Genomic DNA, 26,435 nt, shown 5'->3' with positions numbered 1-26,435 from the left:
CTTCAACAACAATACTGGTTAAAGTGAAACAAATACATGCTATTAATCACTAGTTAAGGAAAGATGCACTTTTAAATCAGATTTATGATATATCTTATCTAGGAACTGTTAAGTTAAAGCTCTTTAAACTTCATTTTTTACTACATTCATTATAGCCCTTTTCACACACAGCCTGATATTTTGTGTTTTATGTCTATATGGAAAAGCAAGAATTATGAAATGTATTTCTATATTTGTCTTCAGGATTTGTTGTACTATTTTACACATAGTAGGAGCCAAATAAACATGCAATGCATCAAACTGAGAAACAAAAGAGGAAAATAGAAGAAATGATGTATCATCACACCGAGATGTATGACGGGAATCATAAGATCACAACTCCATTTTGTCTTTAAAAATCTGAACATTTTAGGGGCTCAATCGGTTAAGCATCCAACTTCATCTCAAGTCATGATCTTGTGGTTTCTGAGTTTGAGCCCCAAGTTGGGCTCTGTGCTGACAGCTCAGAGACTGGAGCCCCTGCATCTGCTCTTGCGTCTCCCTCTCTCTCTGCCCCTCCCCGCCGCTTGCACTCTGTCTCTCTCTCTCTCTCTCTCTCAAAAATAAATAAGCATTTAAAAAATCTGAACACTTCAGGTAATAGTTTGCAAGTCTTACTAATTTCATTTCTCTGCTTCAAATTCCTGGACCAGATTTGTCTTTAGCTACTTATCTCTCTGGGGGAATGATGGGTGTCAGAATGAGTCCACCCAAAACATGCCATTTTGGCTTGTGGATTACTTTGAGTTGAATTCACTCAAGACCCAAAAGACTCAGGAAGAGCTTGTACCTCCCCCTTAACTGCCTAAAGGAATTTGGATAGAGGGCCTGGTCCAGGAAGATAACTATCACCAGAGATAACTGCAGAGAGTATGGACAGGTTTTATAAGCTGGGGGTAAGCTCCACAGGACCTGCTGATCGAGTTCCTCTCTGTGTCCCATTGCCTCCGCATAACAAGACAAACATTTGTTTACCAAACATCTGTTCTTCCTATCTTCTTGTATATTGTCTTTCTTCCCTTTGAAGTATCAGATACCTATCCCATTCTCCTTAGCACAGGATGGCGTGTAAACCTCAATTGTCTGACTACCTTTGGGTCCTGTATTCTTATGAGGCTCCTGTATGTGTGTAATTAAATTTGTTTTTCTTCTGTTAATCTTTTATATTAATTCGCCACCCACAGAACCTAGAAGAGTAGAGAAGAAATTTTCTTCCTCTCCAATAGGAACAGGTGTGAGAATGTAGCCCTCTATTGATAAAATCAATTCACCTACTCTTAGCATTTCTTGATGAGAGGCTGACAAGCCTTAAATAGTTTCAGGCAACCTCCAATTACATTTTACAGTAGGAACCTAAAGAGAAAAAACTGAGGATATTTTAAGAAATAATTGTCCAAGTGGTGTTACTAAGTCTGAACCAGGAAAGCAAGCCCACCCTCAATCTGCTTCACAGCTCTCCCACCTTCTCCAAGGGAAAATACTGAATAAGAAAGCTACCTCATCAGTCTAATTATCTGAATCTTGTAAAACTACTTCCACACCCTTGGAGTTTGGAGGTCAGTCTAATTTCTTGATTAGCTGAAGGTATATTAAATTGGATCTCTTTGAATTTTGGGAGTTGTCCATCAATAACTAACAGCTTGTTAATTGTAAATTTCTATGTCCCTTAACCTGGCAACAGTTTATTTCTCATCCCTTTCATTTAGTGTTTGCCCATCCATATTCTACATTTCTTGACACGTTTTTTTATTAAGTGCACATTTATGATTATTCAGGTATTCACTCCTATGTCAAAAGCATCTTGATTTTCTTTTAATGCATCGCTAACTGCATATCCATCTGTATTACACATTTCTTGCCACCATTGACAGATATATTCTACTGATTGCAAGACTATTTCCCCTACAACTGCCTTGCAAAGATCCTTTGTGAAAGTCTTGTTTTACAGCAAAGTCATTCCCCCTGCAAAACAGCAAATAAGCAGGGTGCTGCATTCTGTCCCCTTTAAGCAATAATTGGTTGCTTTGCAACTCTTTGGCCTGATGCTTCCTAATTTGTAATGCACAAGGCTCTGTTAAAAAAAATAACATATTCCATTTCTGTTTACAGAACTAATGCTTGATGCAAAAAGAGATAGAAAATAAGATTGGTCCTTTATTGGTGATAATTATACCAACAATACTGAGCAAGATATGGAAGGGTTAGATAAAAGCAAATGAACTTACTTTTTAAATTGAGTTTACCAGATATAATCATATAACGAAGTACAAATCTTTTAGCTGTTCAATTAAAACTACCTTTTTTCCCAATAATTTAGGGGTCCATTTTTATATTATTTTGCATAAGCATTTCAACCAATTTCCATAAATTTGCATTTTTGTTCAAAAAGCCCTCATGCCAATTATGTAAAAGACATGTAATTAATTGGTGCATTCTGCAGCAACTGCATTCAAGCCTAGTTTGCAATCAGACCCTTCGATGGCTGAGGATGGGGAGCCGTGGGCTGGCAAACCTACAAAAGTCTACCCCACAGCCCCCAAAGAAAACTGAAAAGTGAGGTTGGGGAATGTTTCCCGGAGAGGTTAATATACATCAGATAAGGGGTGCCCAAGAAGCTGTGTATCGGTAAGCCTAATTCAATGCCGAAAGGTAAAGAGTGAAAGACCCATTTGTGCCAACATCTTCATCTTCACGTATCCATCACTTTGGTGTCTAATCCTTAGGCTTACTTGGCCAAGTTCACCTGTAAGCATAATTCTGCTCTTTCCAGCACATCCCTCTGCCATAGGAGGCTAGAAGAAGAGGACTTAACACTGTAATAGGAAACGCTGTTTTCCAATTCAGAGTTAATTCAGGAAGCAATAGAAAAACATGTTATTGTCCTTTTAAGCACAGTTAAGAACACGTGTCTGTAGTTTTTCATGTTGTGCGTTTATGCTTTCCCAGTGAATCCATGCCGCCCAGGTATGTGTTTCACGTTTGCTAATATGAAGCAAAGAAAACCTGTAGTGACAACATTAACTCTGGTTTAAAAACCATTTGCTGCTTGTAAAGCTTGGGAGTGACCATCTCTATATTTTAATAATCAGAATCTCTTATCAAACTAGAAAGCTATAATAATTGGCTGAACTGAATATGCCCATTGGGCTGCTTCAAGTTCAAGTCTATATATTTAGAAATTTTAATGCAGTGGGGATTGGGAAGGAAGTGGACGACTGGCCTTCTCATCTAACTTTGAGTTGCATGTGAGGCATGTCTTAGTTATATCTTAAATTGATTCTTGCCTGAATGCTCCCTTAGGGCTTAAAAAATATTTTCATAGTTTATAACTTAATACATATTCAGAGGGCAGGCTGTCCCTCCTTTGAAAACTTGGGAGGTTCTAAATTGTTTGAACTTCAATTCACAAGGCTAGAGCCACCTTTTTGTCTTAGGTTTTCATTCAGTTAGTGTTGGTAATACCCACGGGGATCTGGTGGCTCTGGGGAGGTAGGTCACAGAGTAGAGAGAAAGCATCCAGGCCTGTTTTCACATGATTCCCTGGTATCCTGCGCTCATAGCCTTGTTTGGACAGAAGATAGATGTCTACGCAGCCACGAGAATTAAATATACAGAAAGCAGGGTTGTGTTATGTGTTACACAGACCTGCTATGTGGGGCAAGGTTGGGCCTGTCAGGCTGGGGCAGAATAATTGAAAAAAATATGCTGACCTATTTAGAATCGCCTTCTGGTAAGCTCTCTGTAGGGTTAATTTTAACGAAAGCTTCTTGTCTTATTCCCCATATTGGGGCCTGAAGTTATCATAATCATTATTTCTTATAAAGCGACTGGTTCTCAGAATTTTTCTCTTAGGGATTTCTAAATACCTCACTTTTTACTTTCTTATGTCAGTGCAGATACAAGGGATGTTGTGTATATTTCCAAAAAATATATATACATATTAACGCTCCATTAAGCCCACTTTGGATGAAATTGATTGCTCAAAGGCGATCACTAATATACATACCCCACGACAAGGTGATGTAATGAACTGTGACCAAAGCCTGTGTGTCCATTAGCTGCGGAAGCTCTTATTGCCTGCCACCAAATCTAGTGACAGGGGAAGCACAAATCTTTTGTTCCATACTTAATTTTTAATAGGATCTGACAGCACTCAGAAGTTTAGAAACTTCTAAGAGTGAAAGAGAAGACCTGTTGTGTCAGAGATAACCTAACACTGTAAATGGAGCAGATTTCCAACTAGATTTTAAGTATTTCTTATGCTGAAGTTTGATTGGTTCTTGAGAAAGTCAAAACTTCTGGGTGGAGGGTGAGTTTACAGAAAGAATATAAACATGCCCATTCATTACAATTAAACCCTCAAGCGAGCAGGTATTCTGAAACGAAAGGTAGGGTGTGTGTGTGTGTGTGTGTGTGTGTGTGTGTGTGTGTTTGGGGAAAGTGTTTGTTGTAATGGAGTATTTTCAGTATTTAATGTGTTTGCTTCTCTGGCCCTGACCTCACTCATCCTTCTAGTCTCAGTTCTACTGAGTACACAGGGAAAGATGACTATGGGTAGGAGTGTTCGATTAAAGCGAAGTATATGTCAAGTCAACACTTTCGAATGAGAATATCAGGTTATTCAGCAGTGCTACGAAAATGCCAGACTTCATGAAGCTAAGAGTGTTGTTTTGGAACTTTTGATGATGACAACATAGATGCCCTCCTTGTCATTTACTTACCTTCGCTTGGGTTTCTTCTATGTAATAATCTGTGCAATCATAACTGAAAGTGATCTTGTCGAACTACCACCTAGATGACATTTTATTTTTCATATATCTCTAATATGGAGCATTCTACAAAGCACATAACTTATCTTCACAACAGACTTTAAAGGAAAGAGGTCTGAGTTGGGTTGGCAAAAATCAAACTTAGATAGGAGGTGTGACTTGTATAGACCATATCGACTGGCAGATTTTAGGTACAGATTGAGAACCCAATCAGATATCATCATCTTTACCAAAACCCTTCATTTGCACTCCATTATTTTCTGCTACGGATAGTGGATCCTGTTACTACAAGATCCTTGGTTAGTTGAGAAGGGTGATGGGTGGGTTAAAGCAAATCTAGAGAAGTGATAATTTTTCAGGCACAAAAAAAAGTTGTGAGTGAGAGAAAGGGAAGTGTCAAGGAATACATTTGCTGGCAAGCTGGGAAAAGGACAAAACATTGCCCAAGGAAAAGTCAAAAAGGAGGTTCAAGAAAGGAGACAAGTAGAAAATGCAGAAGTGAGGATAATGTTTGGAGTATGGAATGTACAATCCTCCATATTCCTCTCTAACATGTCTTTGAGAAAATTTGTATTGGTAACAGACACATCGGTGTGATTAGATTTTGTCCGCATAATGAGATATACTAGGTCAAAGTTGACATGGAGTGGAACAGTGGTTCATACTGGAGTACCCCACAGCTGGATTACAGTAGTATTTTTAAATCATCTTTTGAGGGTGGATTATACACTGCTCACAAGTACTTTCTCCATTGTTTTATCTCTCATATCTATTTTCATATGAAATGTGACATACAGTAGGTTCTTACTACTTTTTGTTTGAAACTCTTACTGCGTGAAGCTACATGCTATTTGAAACTGTATTTCCAGCTATTCCACAAGGAATGTCCAGAATTGGTAACAGCCCCAGCACCTGAAGAAATGTATTATGCCCTAAGCTTATTTTTATACTTAATTATTATATTTATGTACATCTTACCTTGTCCCAGAAAGGGCTCATGATGTGTATTTCCTTTAGGTGTTTTTTGTTGTTGTTGTTTTGATTGGTTTCTTTGCTTGTTTTTTGTTGCAAATAATAAAAATCTATAACAAGTGATTTCAGCAGAAATAAATTTACTAGAAAGATATTGGGTAGCTTGCTAAATCCGTGTAAAAGACCAGAAAACTAGACCACACACAGTTTCAAGCAGAACAAGAATAATCAGGGCAGGAGAAACCATTCAGCCTGTATATCGGGGTACCAGAGTTAGGGTAAATGACCACCAATCAGGTTTTCAGATCTTGAATCTCGCTTGAGGAGAGAAGTTCCGGGAGAAAGAATCTGATGGGTTGAGCCTAAGTCTTATGCTAACCTATCCATTGGTTATACTTAGTTGAAGGGAAAAGATGTGGTCAGAGGAGCCTATGAAGTCTCCAAGCATCCTATAGCAGAGGATGAATTATTTAGAGTCCCAACAAGACTGTAATCAATGGAGAGTTAATTCCATGAAAGGAAATATGAGGGTTTTTGGAAAGCACTCATGGATGGTAGGCAGTCAGAACAGTAAATATCCACAGCATTTGGGCACCTTTTTCAGTGGTTCTTTCCATCTTTAGGGAGCAAAAACTGTGAAAGCTGCCCAAACTGCTAACCTTTGTAGTTAACAACTGTGAGTAAGAGGAAAAATGAGAAGTCAGACACACACACACACTCACACACACACACGCACGCACGCATATGCACACACACATACACACAAATGCCAAAGCCACCAGGTTTTGTTGAGGAAGTTCTGCAGAGAGGTAAACACTACCATTTCAGCAAAAGAGAGCATTTCGGATATGAAACAAAGGAAGATGATTCTGGATTGGTTCTTGTTTTCCTCTGTGTTTGAATTGTTTTCCCCAGATGCCTTGAAGCTAAGCTTTCTTTCATTCATCAAAGAAATTGTAGTTTTCACCAAACCGCAATATCCTCTCCCAGTTTCCAACAGCTGTCCATCTTAAAGGGGTTATCTAGAGATTTAAGAGTATCTAAAAGACCATTGAATCTTGATTATGAATGGCTAAGGAGAAACCAATACTGAGGAATTGTGAAGACGGGGTTAGTTCAGGAGCCCATCATTTCTATCTGTCACTGACAACTCACCAGGCCACTGTAATTCAAAATCATTAGTTATGTCTTCTTGAAGCACAGTGGCAAAGCAATAGAAAAACAGCAGGCACTGGAGTGTTTCAGGAGGATAGATTCTTTTTTCTATGCACTGGTCATATTCTGAGGACCCTACAAAAAAAAAAAGACACATGCCAGCAATACCACACTAGATTCATGCAACCTATTTTCAATATGCAGCAACGCAGCAAATGTTGCTGATTCAGGATTCTACAGTCGGAAAAGGAATTCTGATCATCTTGTTTTGAGAATATTCTTCAAGAGATTACCAAGAGAGGTGGCATTTGTTACCCTTTTGTAGGAAAGACTGGAAGGTGACTAAAGAAAGTTTCCTAAATCTTGAAGAGATAAAAATATAATATGCCAAAGGATCAAACTGAAGCAAAACTGAATTTGTTAAATACACGTTTTGCAAAGCCAAGCCATTGCCTGTTATGCCATCTTACACAAATTGCCTGCAAACAGCTTTTAAAATGGGCAGAGCATTTAACAGATCACTGGAAACCTAAATACCAAAGAGTCCACTGAGGTGAGATATATTTAGCTATCTACTGTGCCCATGCCTGCATTCACCATTTTTGCCTGCTGCTATGTCAAGGACTTTTCATGCAGCATTTTAAGAAATATTCTTTTTGCAGGTAAAAAAAAAATCTTGATGCAAATCTGCATTGGAAGATGCAACCCTTTCTCCTAAAAATGTGCATTATGCCTGGGGGTTAACCTTAGGCTCTGTCAAGAATACATCCTAAATGAGGAAGAAGTCGTTTGTAGGACTGGAGGACTTTGGAACAGTGCCTCATGAAAAATTCTCTCTCCTCCCTCAACCCATTAAATTATATAATTTTGCCTTAAAATGCACAACTGCCTATTAAAAAACTTATTTCACAAATGAGCCTCATTTGAATATGAGCACAAACGTGTCTAAGGAGGACAGCAAAAGCAACTCCCAGAAGGGTGACCTTGGAACATTCCAGAAACATGATAGTTCTTACACTGGTCCTGGTCCAGATGTCATTGAGAAACAGGATTGGGGAAACAGGTCTTTGGCAAGATTCCACTTACTCTGTTATCAAATATCTCTGTTCCCTCCAACTAGATGTAGTTTCACCACACCAGTCATATTTCAATATTGGGTAGACAGATGAACTTGTCCCATTCAATCACTAATATTGATTCCCTCTCGCAAAAATGAAACTTTGAGTTGCCTTGGCACTGAATGTGCTATCCATATGCAAAATTAAAGACAGAATTAACAGGTGCTCCAATCAAACGTTTCTAGAATAGATTCAATAATGGACTATGTTCCATTATTTTTCTCCTCTAAATGCTATGGAATAACTTCTGTTTGAGTACAAATATTCTCTCCAAGTTAATGATTTCTGTTCCCAGTAGATGGAGTAGGGGATATTACCTAAATATTATACGTCTATAGTTCAACTTTGTTAAGTGAAAACTTTGTGCTGATCCAAAGAACGTAAAAAAATATTTTTAGAGTACCCTGTCAATTTTCCAAATGGCGCTGTGAATGTAATGTCAAATAGATATGAGGTACCGTAACATATGTAGCCATATTTCTTGTTAAAATCCACTAATAATTATAACACGGAACATGGCACTTCAGACTTGCTTATTCATTTGGAAAGTTAGCATCATAATGCTTAGAGATACATATTTTTAATAGGAATACATTAGAATGCAAGATGCTTTTGAAAAAGTTTTGAATAATGGGCATTTTATACGGAGCTATTTAATAAGTCCTTTTATGTCAGAAAGGTAATACCAATGGATATGGTAATGTTCTCTGAACTATAAGGTACTTGTTTTTGTGGGAATGTTCAAGATGATCCTAGATGAAATAGAAAGGAAAGAGAATGGGGTGATGGAGGACAAGCTTGCTGAACCCCAAGCTTTTTCCACTCTTATATGATAGTTATGTTCATTACAGAGAGCTATGACTATCAGTAATCAAAAATGTCTTTCCCCACTGTGTTGGCCCATGCGCATTGGCATTACATACATGGCCTTAAACCACTTTAGACCTATATGACATGTAGACTCTTACTGGTATAAAACAGGTTAACAAGTTTGAGAAGGGTCAGGGCTAACTAATCCTCTATACGAGTGCTACTTGGTTATAATAAAAGTTAAGTATCAAATGAGTATCTCTCACATAAACTATTTGGTTTATTTGTTTGTTTGTTTGTTTGTTTGTTTGTTAAGCATTTACCTGGAAGCAGGCTTTGAAAGTCCACATGATTGGTTCTGTAAATCTGATAATATTCCTGTTCTCTGTTTTATTAGATACTCTGACCATCACCTTGCATGAAAAATTCACTTAAGGTAAATGTAACAACAGACCAGAGGTAGGGCTTAGTGGCCTTTATGGTCCGTATCAGGCAACCAGAAATCCTATCAACCAACGGCCTGACACAGGAACTTCAGGAATTTACCCTGAAGTGTAGCCTGGATTTGTACACACTGTTAATGCAAGTATCAGAGTTTTTCTAAATATTTTTGCTTATCCATATATTTTTAACAGTTTTACCCATGAGAACTCATTCCTAATATTAATCATGGTATTTAATAGGATACTAATTTGGCAACTTTCTTTTCCTTTTCTGACAATCACCAACCTACTTAGTAAGGCATTATTATTAATCTAGATATGGGTAAGAGAAGCCCATTCTGGAGTGTTTTTTTTTTTTTTAATTAGAATGCTAGATCGATACCCCTGAAGTGTGAATTCCTGATTAGAGCAGCCATCTGCATGTGGGTTATAGCTTAACCAATTAACAAACCCATAACAGCATAACATAGAGGACTATATCGAAATATTCTGAAGTAAATCCATTCATCTCACTGACAGCACACAGCTCTTGCCACTTTGGCTCCATGCATAATGGAAGGCCAGTAACATTTTTGCACTCTTGGCTCCGTAGATTGCCTCGGGTCTGGGTATTATAGTAATTCATGATCTTTCCCAATTTCTTAATCCCTATAAACAATGCAAGTGTTAACTGCACAAGACAGTGCTTAAGAGCAAAGCTGGATCCAAACACGGATTAAAATCTTCCTTCTTCAAACTGTTGAAGTTAAAGAGAGATATAACTTTCATTTCATTGTATGCATGTGCTACTAATAATTCCTAACACCGGTGAGGCCTTTGAGGTTGCGTATCATTGTGTCATTTCTCTCTGACTGAACAAAGGATAATGTCTCATACCCATTGGCATGTACAGTTTTATAGAGTACTATGTTCCAAGTACATAATCAATAGATACTTGTTTAAGGAGGCTAAACCACGATGGTAACTCAATGCCTCGCTTCTTAGAGTTGCATAGACATTCTTGTTGCTTACAATTAAATAGAGACAAAGTCTGAGTATTACTACTAAATAGCTGTGTACCCTGGGCAGCACTCTTACTCTATGAACCTCCCATTTCTCATATGTAAATAAGGAATGAGAGCCTCATAGTTACTGTAAACTTTAAGAAATGAGACATATAACATTCCTATGACATGCTTCAGTCATAGAATTCACTCAAAACTGTAAGCAAAATGAATTATCTAGCAAGTGAAAAATTGTTTTACACTTTTTTCTTCCCTGGAAATACAGTATAATAAACATCATTGAAATGCTGCATTGGAGTACAGAATTGACTCATGAATATAAACTGATTACATTATATCAGTCTTGCAGACATGTAGGTTTTAAGGGCATTATCTTGCCCCACAGAACATCAAAGTAACTGTAATTATTATTTATTTTTAATAAGATTTTAACATACTTTATTTAGATTAATTTTATAAATTTTATGTGCTCAAAAACATTATCTTGTGTCCTTACCACTAGTAAACAATTATGAAAATGAGTCACTATCTTCACTAAATTAATGGGGTTTTTGCTTTGAACCCATATAAGTTGGACTGAATTCTACTGAGATAATACGGAATCCCTGGTCTTATACGGTTATAAATTGAAAAAAAATTAAGATATTTTTGGGGGGCGCCTGGGTGGCGCAGTCGGTTAAGCGTCCGACTTCAGCCAGGTCACGATCTCGCGGTCCGGGAGTTCGAGCCCCGCGTCAGGCTCTGGGCTGATGGCTCCGAGCCTGGAGCCTGTTTCCGATTCTGTGTCTCCCTCTCTCTCTGCCCTTCCCCCGTTCATGCTCTGTCTCTCTCTGTCCCAAAAATAAATAAAAAACGTTGAAAAAAAATTTAAAAAAAATAGATAGTTTTGGGTATCTAATGTGTTTTAAATATTAGAAATCTGTTATATCATTTAATCCTCATATTAGCCCTTTAAGGAAGGTATTAGTATATCCATTGTATAGATGAAAAAGTCAACATCATAGAATTTGTATCCTTATTTCACACATTGCAGCTTATTGTAATCAGACTTCTACTGTCATCTATCTACTGAAAGTTCACCGGCAAATGTCACCAGTGACTTCCTTACTTATAAATGCAATGAGCATTTTGAGTTCTAATCTTACTTGACCTTGCAAAATTTTTATACTGTGATCATTTTCTTTGGGAAATTCTCTCCGATTTTTTTCCCTAACACCACTCATCCCTGGATCCCCTTCTACATCATTGGTCATTGTTTCACAATTTACTTTATGTATTCTTCTCTCTCTATCTTTTATGTATTAGAATTCCATAGGGACAGGGGTCTATCTTCATTCCTCTTTTTTTTCTTTCTCTACATATTGGTACTAAATATTTCACAGTTAAATAACACTTCAAGTTAAATATCTCCAATTGAACTCTTCCTTCTTCTTCATAAAGCAGTATCTCACCCCTAACTTTAACATCACTCTCTCTTTCTCTCTCTCACTCTCTCTTTCTCTGTCTGTCTCCTTTACTCTAAAGTCTATCCTCTTCCTCTAGGTCCTATTTCAGTAAAATGCACCACTATCCATCTGGTTTTCCCCAACAGAAGTTTCAGCCCATAAATATAAGCATTGGCCAAAGTCCAACTCCATTTTCTCACCTAATATCATACAAATCATTGCCTCCTCTCCATCTTGACTGCTACATTCAGCTACCAGAAAATCCTCCCAAAAATTGCTTCCCTGCTTAAACTCCTTCACTGCTTTCCCCAAATCTTCAGGATAAAATTGTTAGTAACAAATGTATTCATGTTCCCTGAACTTGCTTAATTACATGAAGCAAATGTGTTCTTGTTAAATGTCCAGGCGCCTAAGAGTTGCATGCACCTGGGGAAGTTGCACCAGTAGGTCTGGGAGAGGAGTGGGTTGCTGTGAATCTATAATTTTTAACAAGTCCCTTGAATTCTATTGACTGACAAATTTGAGAAATAATAGTATATAAATCCTTTTATAATCTGGTAGTTGCCCAATATTTACTTAAACACTACCAATATTTAGCAATATTAATATCTAGCATCATGTCTTGCATTTTTCTGGATTAGTTAATGAATAAACTTGTTGGATGAGATTTAAACACAGAATCCGGGTTCTGACTCCAAAGGGCATGATTTTTATCACACGTTAATTATAGTAATAGACAGCTAAAAGGAAAAATACATCTGAGAGGGATCACTTACAGCTATGTCCTTGGAAGCTGATCCTGGGGTCATATAGACCAACCACTCACTTTATTTCCATGGTGTAAGTTCATGATTCATCCATACATGCAGAAAATGTGTTGACCTTCCACTATTTCATAAGCACCAGAAGGAGAATGCTGACCAAAACAGACACATTCCCTGTCTTTGCGGAGTTCCTATTCTGTTAAGGAAGATAAGAAATAAAATTATCATCACACACTGTGGTAGGTACTCTGAAAGAAAGAAGTTGCTGTATGAGATGCATACTTCAAATAGCCAGAGAAAGTCTGAATATGGAGGTGATATTTAAACGGAATGATGAAAATATACCACCATGTGAAGAGCTGTTTGGAAAACATTGGACGTAGAGGAAATGTCGAGGTCAGGATCTGGAAACTAAGAGAACTACACGTGTTCAAGGAATTAGAGAGAACCAGTATGTCTGGAGCTTCCTGAGCAAGGCAGGAGATAATCTGACATCAGGATAGAAGAAAAAGAAAGGTCCAGATACCATCCACATCCCACTAGGTACAGAGGAAAAATGATAAAATAAAAGACTTTAGGCACTTTTTGGCTATTTCATTTACTTACTGAGTCATCCATTTAGGGCAAAGATTTTTGTGTCAGTATTTCAGTACTGGGATAGCTCACACTCCATCAACTATTAAGAAATTATACATAAAGAATTGCTTTTATATTTGCATTAGGAAAAGGAATCTTTGTTTAATGCTTATTATTCTATAATTTTATTTCTTTGTGTTTTTTTGTTGTGGTGTGCATAGCATTTGTTATATAATACTCAATTTGTCATTCTGATAAAAAAAGATATACCAATAATGGGATTTGCGTAGTATAATAAGGGGTTAGTATTCCATGTGTTACTGGAAATATCTTATATGAGATAATGTTATTAAAATAGGGTTATTACTTCGTGAAAATATCCAATGTAGAAAATCATTGAATGCCAAGATCAATAAGTTACTCGAAGAGCAATAATGAAGTAAAATGCAAGCTATTCCTTGAAAATAAAGATTTCCAAATTAGAGTGAAATAATCTTCCAACACATGGTTGAGAATCTACCAAAAGAGAAATTCTCTTCACAGTAAGGAGGTTTGACAAAGATATCGGTGCTTATATTTCATCAGAATTGGAGATGAAGCCTCATCATGAGTGGTTATAATTTTTGCAGTGATAAGAAGGCCCTGAGCTTTTGTGAGAGTGCCTTTATAGTCTGTGTAAGGAAGAGAACAGTTTCATGGTCACAGGCAGAGACAGATAGGAGAGCAAGATATTGTATTAAAGTAAAAATTTATCCAGAAATCACACTTTGAAATAAAAAAAACTATTTGTAACAAATATATTTTAAAATATAATATACAGTATCTACCTCGGGAGGTTAAATTTTCAAAGGTAAGTTTTATACCAAGAGTACTGAGCAATTCTTTTAGTATTCACAAATGTTCTACTATAACACAATTTATTTAAGACTATGACACACCAATGTAATTTGTAAATGTTGACTGTCCAGCTTTCAAACAACTTGATGAGAAAAAAAAAATCATCCATTACAGAGACACTTATTTTTAGATCTGTAACATTCTATTAAATATGGGAACCACCTGAAAAGAATAAAAAAGTTAAAAAATATTTTAAAAATCCTCTTTTTGTTTAGTTAAGAAAACCCAGGGGATCCTATATGTTAAATGCTTTTAGAGTCAATTTTTCATCGGACCTACAATGTTGGAGGAGAATTACTTAATTCATCAGAAGGAAAAAAAAAAAGAATCAATCAACAGGGATTTTTATAGTATTTATGGAGTCCTCGGCATTGGGCTGGATATTATGGAAAAAAAGGAGGGTATATAAGATTGAATCACTGCCTTCAAGGAAGTTAGTTTAATTGGGGAATTGCATTAGCTCACTGGAAATAATTTTGAAATCATGCATTGGGGAGTGCAGATGATTGAAAAAGTTTCATAAAGCAACTAAGAAAAGTTAGGTCTTGACAAGTAGTATTTTGAAAGGCTTGAGAATATAAGGAAAAGAAGATTAATATTTCTTGAGTTCTACTAGGTGTTAGATACAGTGCTAATTGTATATTACACATTTCTTTTTATTTTTAATTCTTATAGTAGCCCTGTGAGATAAGTACAGTTATTCTTATTTTATTTTATATTGTTATTTAAAAAATTGTTTTAATGTTTATTCATTTTTGGGAGAGAGAGAGAGAGATAGAGTGAGAGCAGGGGAGAGGGAGAGAGAGAGGAAGACACAGAATCCGAAGCAGGCTCCAGGCTCTGAGCTGTCAGCACAGAGCCTGATGTGGGGCTTGAACTCACGAACTGTGAGATCATGACCTGAGCCAAAGTTGGACACTCAGCCCACAGAGCCACCCAGGCACCCCATTCTCATTTTAAAATAGAGAAATTAAAGCTTAAAGAAGTGAGTTAATTTGCCCATAGTCCACAGCCTGTACATGGCAGACATTGTGTTTAAATACCTTGGGCTTAAGGCCTCTCTTGCTCTAAAGCCTATGATGCTCTCCCACTTACAACATTCCAGATGTGAGAAATATTAGTATGGGAAACAGAGGCAAGGAAGGGCATTCATGGCAGAGGAAAAGGAAAAAACATCAGTGGGTCTCTACACAGATGTGACATTTTCCCCTCAAGAGTTCTTGATTTCACATGTTTTCTTGGATCTGTTTTATCTCTTTAGTGAAATAATTTCCATAGATCAGTATCTTCTAACTCATTAAACAGCTCTGGTCTGCATCCAGTGCTCAAGTAATTGTTAATTTCTTTTGTACTTTCATTCTTCTACCAACCTATTTACAGATTCTGTTATGTTCATCTCAAATGTATCCATAACTGTGTTTGTGTCTCTATCTAAATTCGTATCTACTTTAATATTGATATCTATATCTAAATATATCTCTATATATTTCTCTATATCTTATCTTTAAATCTGTATCAATTTGTATATGCAAAACTCTATCTAAATCTATATTTCTACATTGATTTCTATATGTACATGTATACCTAAATTTTATCTGTATTTAAATATGTACCTATATAGGTTTACCTCCGAATCTGTCTCTATGGCTATATCTCCATCTCTACCTATACCCACACCCATCCCTAAACCTATATCTATACCTATATGTAGATTCAACTCAAATCCATAGCCACTGAAATCAACCTAGCCTAAGTCATTCATCATCTCCTACTTGGATTACTGTGATAGTCTCCTAAGTGTTCTTCCAACTGCTATTTTTGAACTTCTATAATCCTTTAAATATGTAAATCACTTCATGCTAATTTCAAAAGCTCCAAAGCCTTCCCTCACACTAAGAATAGTATCCAAATTCCTGCCCATGGCCTATTGACTCTACTTTTGCTATCTCTTCTCCTTAAAGTCTCTCTCCATCTTCAAACTCCGGCCACACAAGCCCTCAATCTTTCCTCGAATACGTCAATCGTTTATGCTGCAGGGCTTTGTACTTGATCTTCCCTCTGCCTAGTATTCTCTGCTTGTAGACATTAGCAGGTTGGGGGCACCTGGGTGGCTCAGTTGGTTGAGCATCTGCCCTCCTCTTGATTTTGGCTCAGGTTATGATCCCAGAGTTGTGGGATTAAGCCCTGTATCTCATCAGGCTGAGTGTGTAACCTGCTTAGGAGTCTCTCTCTCTCTCTCTCTCTCTCTCTCTCTCCTTTTCCCCTGCTTGCGTGTACCCCCTCTCTCTCAAATAAAAAAATAATAAAGAAGCTAACATTTTGGTTTCTTCTTGTTTTTCAGGACTCAGTTCAAATGCTGTCTCCTGAAGAAAGCCATCCTCCATAATTCAACATTATGCCTGAAGATGTGGTGTGTTACAGATGGCCACATATGCATTGGCAATTCTCCCGCTGCAAGGTGGGGTCCATGTAGCATCCCCCTGAGTCGGGATGGGCTCAGTGACTGCTCACAGGAAGAGGATATGGCAGAAGTGATGCTCTGGACTCTGGCTTGAAGAAACTTGCAGTTTTCACTCACACATAGAAGTGAGTTGTCATGTACTTAGTGTGATTCCCCTTTCAGCACCTTCCTCTAAGGAGTCCAAGCCGCATGGGAAGACCTTGGAGGATCAAAGTGTAGGGGCAGAGAGAAAAGAGAGAGGGGTAGTTCTGAGGTACTAGATATGTGAATCAAGAAGCCCTGTTGAGAAGTGAATTTTCCTGCCCTGGCTGCACTATGTGGATCACAGACAAACATTCAGCTGAATCCTTCTAGAATTCTCAGCTCACAAAAATTATCAACAGAATATAATGTTGTTTTAAGCCCCTAAATTTTTGAGCAGCGTGTAACATAGCAATAGTTAATCAGACACATACCAAGTATGGTTTATCACATTACCTTTTAATTTCCCTACTAGTTATCACTGCCTGAAAGGTCCTTCTTTCTTCCTTTCTCCTTCTCTACCCTTTTACTTACTTTTTCTTGTCTGTTTTCCTACCTTGCTTTCTTTTTACTCTTTTTTTCTTTGTTACCTGGTTACTGTCTCAAAACTCTTTTGATTATGAATACCACATAAACAAGAACTTGTATGTTTCTTTTCCCACTAATTTCTATATCCACTAATTTCTGTAGAGATATGCCCAGCGATAGTTAGGATCAGTAAACAGTTATTAAATGAGCCTATGCACTTGATGAGTCTACCTACACAGGGTTGGTAGTTACTTCAGCAAAATTATAACACTCATCCTTTATACAAACACACAAACAAACAAACAAAACCCTGCCAGAACACCTCTGAATATAAGTGGGGAAGAAATACATGACATACGGTATTTTATAGTTGTTCAGTGAGGTGGGTTTCAGCAGAGTAGGAGCTTGAATTGGCTGGAAAATTACACCTCTCTACTGCTCTTTGGTATTAGACTTCAGTAGGATTACTAATGGTTAGCTCAGTGCCGTAATGAGCTTCAAAGGAGGAAAAAACATCCACAGATTTCAAAGTAGCTTAAAACACATCCTTTGGCTCCTCTGTACTAGATCTTGTAGCTGGCAGAGCTCCAACCCCCTTTTCATCAGCTACATGACGACCTGGACCAAGCCATGTGCATCCTGGCTGCCCAGCTGCCTCTGATCCAAGGAGCTGACACAGAAATAACTTCCATTGCTCCTAGATAACTCTTCACAAGGGCAGAGTGAGTACTGCTCTCCAAATACCAACTCAGGGCCATTTGAAAACTCCTGCTGTGGAGAAGATGAGGTTTTCAAGATATAAGAAGAGCACCTTTCACATCTTCACCCTTTGTGCTTAATACAAAGACAGCAAAAGGGGGCAGAGCCTTAGAGAGAGGTTCCTGTCACCCATAAAGTAACTAAACTGAGCTAGCCACTTTCTAGACACTTCCTAGGGTGCCCATCCAGCCTGTACCTTATGTTCCACCTCTAAGAAATTCTCTCCTACCTTTACAGTCTCAAGGGTGAGTTGCTGCCCTACCTAGATTCCAGTTACTTCTGTCTTCCAGCTTCTTCAGCATCTGGTGTAACTTGTAGGCTCAGGGCTTCTGCACAGGCTATTTGCTATGACTAGAACTTTCTTAACTCTTATCCTCCTCACCTCACTCAGAATCAAGGCTTCAGTTTAAATGTCACTTCCTCTGGGAAGGCTTTTCTATTCCCCTAAGCAAGGTTATACATCTCTGTTATACACTTGTATTACATCCTTTATAGCAAGGGACACCTCTGTATTTAAACAGTCAGTCCACTGCTGCATTAGTCAATCAATCCATTGTGTTAAGTGTTCTGTGTTGTTAGACAGTAAGCCCAATAAAGGCAGAAATCAGCCCTGTTTTTTTTTCCCTTTCAGTATAGGGAGGACTTAGCATGACTTCAGGCATAGATCACACATTCAATAATTAGTTGTTCAATGAATGAATGGATGAATGAATGAATGGTTGATGGATGGATAGATGGATTGCAGGGATGTTGTCTTTTCTTGATTTTTCCTCTTGTATTTGGAACACTGCGTGTGTCCCTAGTGAAGGTGAAAGGCTTCATGTCTAAATTCTTTATTTCTGATCCTCATAGATCACTGGTCTATTTCAATTGCACGCTGTGTTCTAGACCAATCCTGACTTGAAGCAGGAAATACATAAGCATTCCAATTACCTTATTCATGAATTTCTTTTACAAAGTTTTCCTTCCTAACAATGACTCTGAAATCTTTGGTGAATGTGGGATCCCAAGTATGTACTTTCAGAGTGTTTCATTGTGATAAACAGTCCTAGCACGTATTTCAAGCCTAAACTTCTGCCGCATGTGACAATTATTGAAACTTGTTTCAGTATCCAGTTAAACTTTTGGCATATGTCAGGCACCCAATAACTGGTAGCCATTATTATCAATGTGATTATTGATTAAGAGTCAATGTTCCAATCACCTAAGCAGTCCTTCCCTCTCCCTGTGAGTTATGTGTTCACGCCTCACATTTTCAACAAGTCCCTTAAAATGGGTCTATAAATCTTCACCTTGACCCTAATCCATGAGCTCAGGTTTTCCTCTCACTGACTATATTTCTAGTGCTACTAGTTTGCTTCTCTTCCAGCAACTACAGAGCATTTGTGCTGGAATTCAGCTTACTGAGGCTCAGCCCATCTAGTGAAAACTCCCAGCTACTTTTTGAATCACTATCTTAGCACATCATTTCAACTGAAATAAAATATTATTGTGAACCTTAGGTATGCGCCCTGGTCTGGAACATTAATTTTAGCTACTTTATCTGAGTATGTCACAACTCTAATAGTTAAGAGCCTAGATGCTAGAGTCAGGCATACAAGTTTTGAAGAATGGATCCTCCAGTGATTAGCTGTATAAACTTGGGAAAACTATTTAGTTCCTAAGCCACTCTTTCTTTTTTTGTAAAGTGGAAATCAGTAATAGGGCTATTGTCAGGAGGATGAAGTGAGATGTCATGCCAGGAAAAGACTATAGGCAAGTTTTGTTTCCTCCCTGGTCTGTCTGCCTACCTGTGATACAATTTCTTGCTTGGTCTTAACATCTGCCCCAAGGTTTTACTGGGTGTGTCTTGTCCAAATATTGCCCCTGTGTATAACCTGGAGGCGCACATACATTATTGGTCTTCTGACTTTTTGGGAGATAGAAATTGCATGCATACCAATATTCTAAGTACTATTAGAATCTGTTCTCTAATATAGCCTGACCAAGTAGCAAATATTATCTTATGATTCTGCCCCTTATGAGGCAGTCTTTAAAAGGAACCGGACTTTGGACTTTTCATTTAAAAACTAAATTAAATTATTATTTTTAAAAGTTTTGCTAATAACACTTCTGCTTCTGACAGATAGAGTAAACATACTTCTGTCATCAGCACGATAAGTACAGCTAAGAACACTAGATATTATATATAAAATATAAGGAGATTGAAATATAGATAGTAGAAGTCAGTTTGGCAAGAAAATTTAGGAGCCAAGGAATGACATGCCAGTTAGTTACCTGGGTTTTCTTTTTGCCTTATATATTCCAACTCAGCTGATGAGGTCAGCAATCTGAAAACACCAGCCAGCACGGACAAAAATAGCCCCGACAAAAGCTTGCTCTCTCTAGCCAAAGGCCCAGGAAAAGAGACAGCCTAGCAATAAGAAAACTTTAGATTGTAACTGCTCTATTCTAGTTAAATAATACAGAAAAAAAAAATCTGGGCCCACCCTACCCATGCCAGCAAAAGCTAAGTGGGGACCCACTTAAAGATGTCACAAGGAACTCTTACATTCCCAGGGAGCAGGGGGCGGGGGGGTGGGGGGTTGGAGTTGGACAGGGTTAGGATGGGAGCTGCATTTTATTCCCTGCTGGCCAGTATTAAGCCTTCCACCCACAGAGTCAGTGCAGACCACAAGGGATTCTGGATTTCTACTCATACTTGGCTCTAATGGTCCCATTCCCATTCAACTCAGGTGGCCCCAGAGGAGGTCTGGTGGAGAGTGGTATTTGTCATCATCACCCAGTGGTAACAAGACCATTCCCACTGGTGTCAGTAAAGACCACATGGAGAGTCAGAACTCCCACCTCTGCTTAAAAGTGATGAGGATCATTGCCCAGATTGGATGTCAAATGAGGCTGAGTGGCAAACCTGGAATTTTATTTCCATGTAGCAATAAAAAGAGATGGTACTCTTCCTTCCAGCCAACAGAGACATGTTCAAAAAAGCTAGCTAATAGAGAAGTTTAATACTATCAAGAATTAACTAACATAATACAAACATTAGGTTTCAATAAAAAATCACTTGTCGTCTCAAGAATTGGGAAGATCTCAAACTGAATGAAAGATACAATTAAGAGATGCCAATACTGACATGACAGAAATGTTAAAATTATCTGACAAAGTTTTAAAGCAGCTATTGTAAAAATTCTTTAATGAGCAATTACAAATATGTTTGTAAATAAACAAAATAGAAAGCCTCAGTGAAGAAATAGAAAGTCCCAATAAGAAAATAGAAGATATAAAGAAGAACCAAACAGGGGCATTTGAGTGGCTCAGTCGGTTAAGCGTCCAACTTCAATGCAGGTCATGGTCTCATGGTTTGTGAGTTTGATCCCTGCATTGGGGTCTGGGCTCACAGCTTCAGGTTCTGTGTCTCCCTCTCTCTCTGCTCCTTCCCCACTTGCACTCTGTGTGTGTCTCTCTCTCTTTCTCTTTCTTTCAAAAATAAATAAGCATTAAAAAAAAAGAACCAAACAGAAATTTTAGAAGTGAAAAATACAATTACTGAAATATAACTGAAAAATACAATTACTGAAAAAAAATAATAAAGTCTTAGAGATATGTAGAACTATAATGAAAGACTTAATATTTTTGTCATTGGACTTCAAGAAACAGAGGAGAAAGATGGCAGAGCAGAAATAGTTACACATAGAAATAATGAGAAAAAACTTCCCGAAGTTGTCAAAAGACATAAACTTCCAGATTCAAGAAGGTGAGTAAACCCCAAATTGAATGAGCCCAAAGAAATCCATGTAAAGACACATTATAATTAAATTTTTGAAAACTAAAGATGAAGAAAAAGTCTTGACACTGACCAGAGAAAAAGGACACCTTACATGTAGAGAAAAAACAAAATGATTGCTGATTTCTCATTAGAAATGATGGAGGCCATGTTTCAGATTCTGTGTCTCCCTCTCTCTGACCCTCCCCTGTTCATGCTCTGTCTCTCTCTGTCTCAAAAATAAATAAACGTTAAAAGAATTAAAAAAAAAAAAAAAGAAATGATGGAGGCCAGAATGAAGTGGCACAATATTTTTCAGGAGTTGAAAGAAAAGCACTGTTAATCTGGAAACCTATACACAGCAAAAATAACCTTCAGAAATGAAAGGGAAATGAAAATATTCTTAGATGAAGAATAACTAAGATAATCTATCACCTCAGACCTATTATAAAAGAATGACTTAAAGAAGTTCTCTAAAGAGAAAGCAAACTATAAATTAAGGAGCCTTGAAACATTGGGGAAGAGAAAAAAGAGGATAAGAAAAATAAGGGAAGTACAGTAAGATTTCCTTTTTCTCTCGAGTTTTCTAATTTTTATGATTAAAGCAAAAACTTTAATATTGTGTGATATGGCTCTAAATGTATGCTGAGGAAATATTAAAGCAATTATATTATAAATAAGGGGGTGCAAAGGACTGTAAATGGAGGACAGATTTTAACATTTAATTTGTACTTGTAATATAATGATACCAGTAGACTGTGGATATATATACGCACACATAGACACCTCACGCTCACTATCACATGTATAATGTATTACCTAGAATAACCACTTAAAATCTACACAAAGAGATATATTAAAAAAAACTTTATAGATTAATAAAAATGGATTCTTCAAGTAACCCACAGAGAGACAGGAAAATAAAAATAAAGATATGAAAAATCAAGAGAACAAACAGAAAATGAAAATTAAATGACAGGCTTACCTTAACTACATTAAATGTAAATGGCATAAATACATAAGTTAAAATACAGAAATTGGCAAAGTGTATTATAAAACATGACCCAACTATAAAATATATACAAAATATATGTGTGCATGCATGTGTGTTTACACACACACACACACACACACACACACACACTCACATACACACATATATAATGTAAATATTAATCAAAGAAAAGCAGGAGTGGATATATTAATATTAGGTAAAGTAGACTTCAGAGCAAAAAAAAATGACCTGAAATAGTGACATTATATAATGATAAAAGGGCAAAGCCACAAATAGACACAGAAATCCTAGACAACAAAGCTGCAAAATATGTGTGAGGCACTGACTGATAGAACTTAAACAGAAGACATACATCCACTATCATACTTGGGTACTGCAACATTCCTCTCACAACAATTTATAGAAAAATTGAATAGAAAATCATCAAGGATGTAGAAGTCAACAATACCATTAGCAAACAGTATCTACTCAGTATTTTTAGGGCACCCAACAACAGCAGAACACATTAAGTGCCCATGAATCATATCCTAAGGTAGAGAGCTATAAAGCAAACCTCAAAAATTTAAACTAACTGAAATTATACAAGTGTGTACTCTGACCACAATGGAATCAAACTAGAAATCAATAAGAGAATAATTACAGAAAATTTTCCAAACATTTGAAAACTAAGCAGCATATTTATAAATAATCTATGGGCCTAAAAGGTAGTTTCAAGAAAAATAAAAAAAAATACATTTAACTGAATGAAAATAAAAATACAAATTATCAAAATTTGTGGGACACAGCTAAAGTAGTGCTAAAAAGGAAATTTATAGAACTAAATTTATATATTAAAATATCTGAAATCAATAATTTAAATAAAGAAAAATGAAAGAAAAAGAAAACAGAAGGAAGAGAATAATATACATAAGGGCAGAAATCAATAATCTTGGAAACAGAAACACAATCTAGAAAATCAATGAAACCAAGAGCCGATTATTCAAAAAGATCAATAAGGTTGACAAACAACTAGCAAGCTGAGAAAGGAGAAGTGTTTGAAAATACAAAAATTACCAATTTTAGAAATGAAGCAGGGGATACCACTACAGACCCTGTAGACATACCAAAAGATAATATGGAAATATGAACAACGTTTCCCATATGACTTTGACAACATAAACGAAATGGACCACTTTCTTAAAAAACACAAAGTACCCCTACTCATCCAATATGAAACAGAATATGAGATAAATGACTGCAAAAACCTTGTAACTATTAAGAAATTTGAATTCAGCTATTAAAGAATTGAGTTCAAAGTCCTTATAATAAAGTTCAAAGTCCTTATATAAAAGTTAATAATGTTCATTTCATCATATAGATTCCAGCTAATCATACCAAGTATCAGTTTATGTTCTTTAGAAATCAGACATTATATTCCATGTTTTCCTTCTAAAAATTTCATAGTTTTAAATTTACATTTAAATTTATAGTGCATTTTTGGTTAATTTTTGCTTAAGTGTGAGGCTTATAACCTGTTTTGACCAGTGATTCAAGTGTGTATTACTACCAGTTAACAACAACAACAACAACAAAAACAAAAACAAACAAACAAAACAAACAAACAAAAAAAAAAACAACTAAATATCCAATACCAGGTAAGAGTTGGTTTTCAGTTCAATACAACTTGAGATTCAGTTTTATCATTTTAACTACACCATGGCCATAACCTGTAAAACAAGAGCCCAGTAAATATATATCATGCTGGCTGCTGTGATTTGGTGAAAAGAGCTCAGGATAGAGATTCCTCCTCTACTTTTGGTATGTTTATGTCCAATTATCTGTTTTTACCTTGGGCATCACTTAAATGCCTTGAGTTAGTAATTGGAAAAAGTTGCATGAGATTATTTTATGTCTTGTTTTCCTTTTACTTATAACATTCTTTGCTTCAAATCCAGAATCTCTCATCAGAACTATATTAAGGAGCAGGTGACCAAGGTATCTTTGGCAAATTGGATTTTCCAAAGATGTTCACACCAATATTAATCCCACCCTACAAATTCTTCTTGTTACGTGATACTGGAAGTCCTCTATTGAGAGATGGGGTTTCTGGTGCGTCTCCTCAAATCTGGGTATACCTTTGTAACTGCTTCAACTATGAATATGGCAAAATTGACACTTGCCTGATTTCTGAGGCTAGGTTGTAAAAGGCAGTATAGCTTCACCTGGAACACACGCACTCTCTCTCTCTCTCTCTCTCACTCTCAGAACTTGTGCCTTTGGAGATCTGATCTACCATGCAAGTGCTTCTGAAGCTGCCATGCTGGAGGTCACATAAGACACCACACAGAGTTACAGAAAGATACACAAGGAGCCCCTGCAGTTCCCAGATGTCCAAGTCTTCCCAGCTGGAGTTCCAGACAGAGTGAGGAAGCCTTCATGACACTAGTCTTAGCTTACATTAAACTGAAGCTTCTTGAAAGACACTAAACCAGAACCACAGAGCTGAGTTGTTCTTACATTTCTGACTCATATATATCATGAGAGATAATAAATATTGTTGTTTTAAGTCACTAAGTTTTGAGTTGGTTTGTTACATAGCCACTGTTACTAGAACGATGTCCGCATAAAGGACTGCTAAAACATCACTGGAAATGTAGCCAGATCAAAAAAGTTGTATTTACGAGAACACTTCGGAGTACTTGAGTGTATGAATGCATCTAGTAAATCTAGGTCTCACTGAAATCTACCAAATCTTAGCAGTATCAGCATTTGAGGGGTACATATTCATATTTGTAAAACCTAAGGTAGCAGAGTTAAATATTTTCTAATCGCATCCAAGATCAACACAGTAGGGTTAGTCCATTTTCATATAGCCTGCTCAGCAAGACTGTAAAAAGCAATGACCTTGGGCGAGTTTACCATACAAAAGGAACTCTTTGCCCTACAGAATGCAAGAACCCAGAGCTCTTGTAGCTCAAGGACACGTGTTCCCACTACAGGGGTGCGTTGTCTTTCTCTGTGCTAAATTCTGAAGATAAATTCTCTCCTTAGAGACTCTAGAACTCCAGTGAAACCCTGGGTACCAGATCCAAGCCATGGTAGGCTTGGATAAACAACAGTCAGGTAAAGAGAGTAATATAATCTGGTAATATAATCTGACACGATTGATTTTCAGGTTGTATTATTGTTCAAAATAATTTACTCCCATCGTTGTAAGAAGGTTGTATATCCTTGTCTTTGTTGTGTAACTTGCAGTGCCACCGTATTAGTGACATACATTTTCCTGTCCCATTGATAAACTTGTTCATTTTAATTTGAGTAATGTGTATGCCCTCTTGGAGCAGAAGTTTTAAATATGATCGCACGGTTCAGCTTAGTCTCTTGCGTCTGCTTTCTGCTTTGAGAATGGCACATTCCAGACAAAGGTACTCCTTTAGCCTGCAAGTCTAATCGAGAAGGCAGATGGAGTAGAGCCATTGCTGGAACGGACACTACTGGCCTAAAGTTTACATGTAATGTGAGCAAGAAATAAGCCTTTGTGTTACATGACACTGAGATGTTGGAGTTTGTTATTATACCAAAGATACCAAGCACACATGCCTGTGAGGACATTAATAGATGTGCACCTATCTGTGGCCTCTTAAAAGAATTAAAAGAATATATGAGTATATGGGTAGGTGTACATATATTCATAGGGACGTTTTTCTAGGTAAATTAAATAATTTTACTTTGGATAATTTGTTAGTGAGGTTGAATACCCCCATAATAGATCTAAGTAATTTGGAAAAGCTATCTTTGGTTGGTTTGTACTTATATGAAAGCCAGTGGAGTGAATCTAACGTACTAGTTTAGATTTGACAATGCCTTTCAAAGACAGTACTATAAACAACTAGAGGAAATATTTTTCTCTGAGTTGA

The sequence above is a fragment of the Lynx rufus genome, unplaced genomic scaffold (genome assembly GCF_022079265.1).
Source record: "Lynx rufus isolate CCGP_SWC_20201006 ecotype Redwood Valley unplaced genomic scaffold, mLynRuf1.p SCAF_3, whole genome shotgun sequence".
Taxonomy (NCBI): domain Eukaryota; kingdom Metazoa; phylum Chordata; class Mammalia; order Carnivora; family Felidae; genus Lynx; species Lynx rufus.
This window is presented reverse-complemented; position numbering follows the sequence as displayed.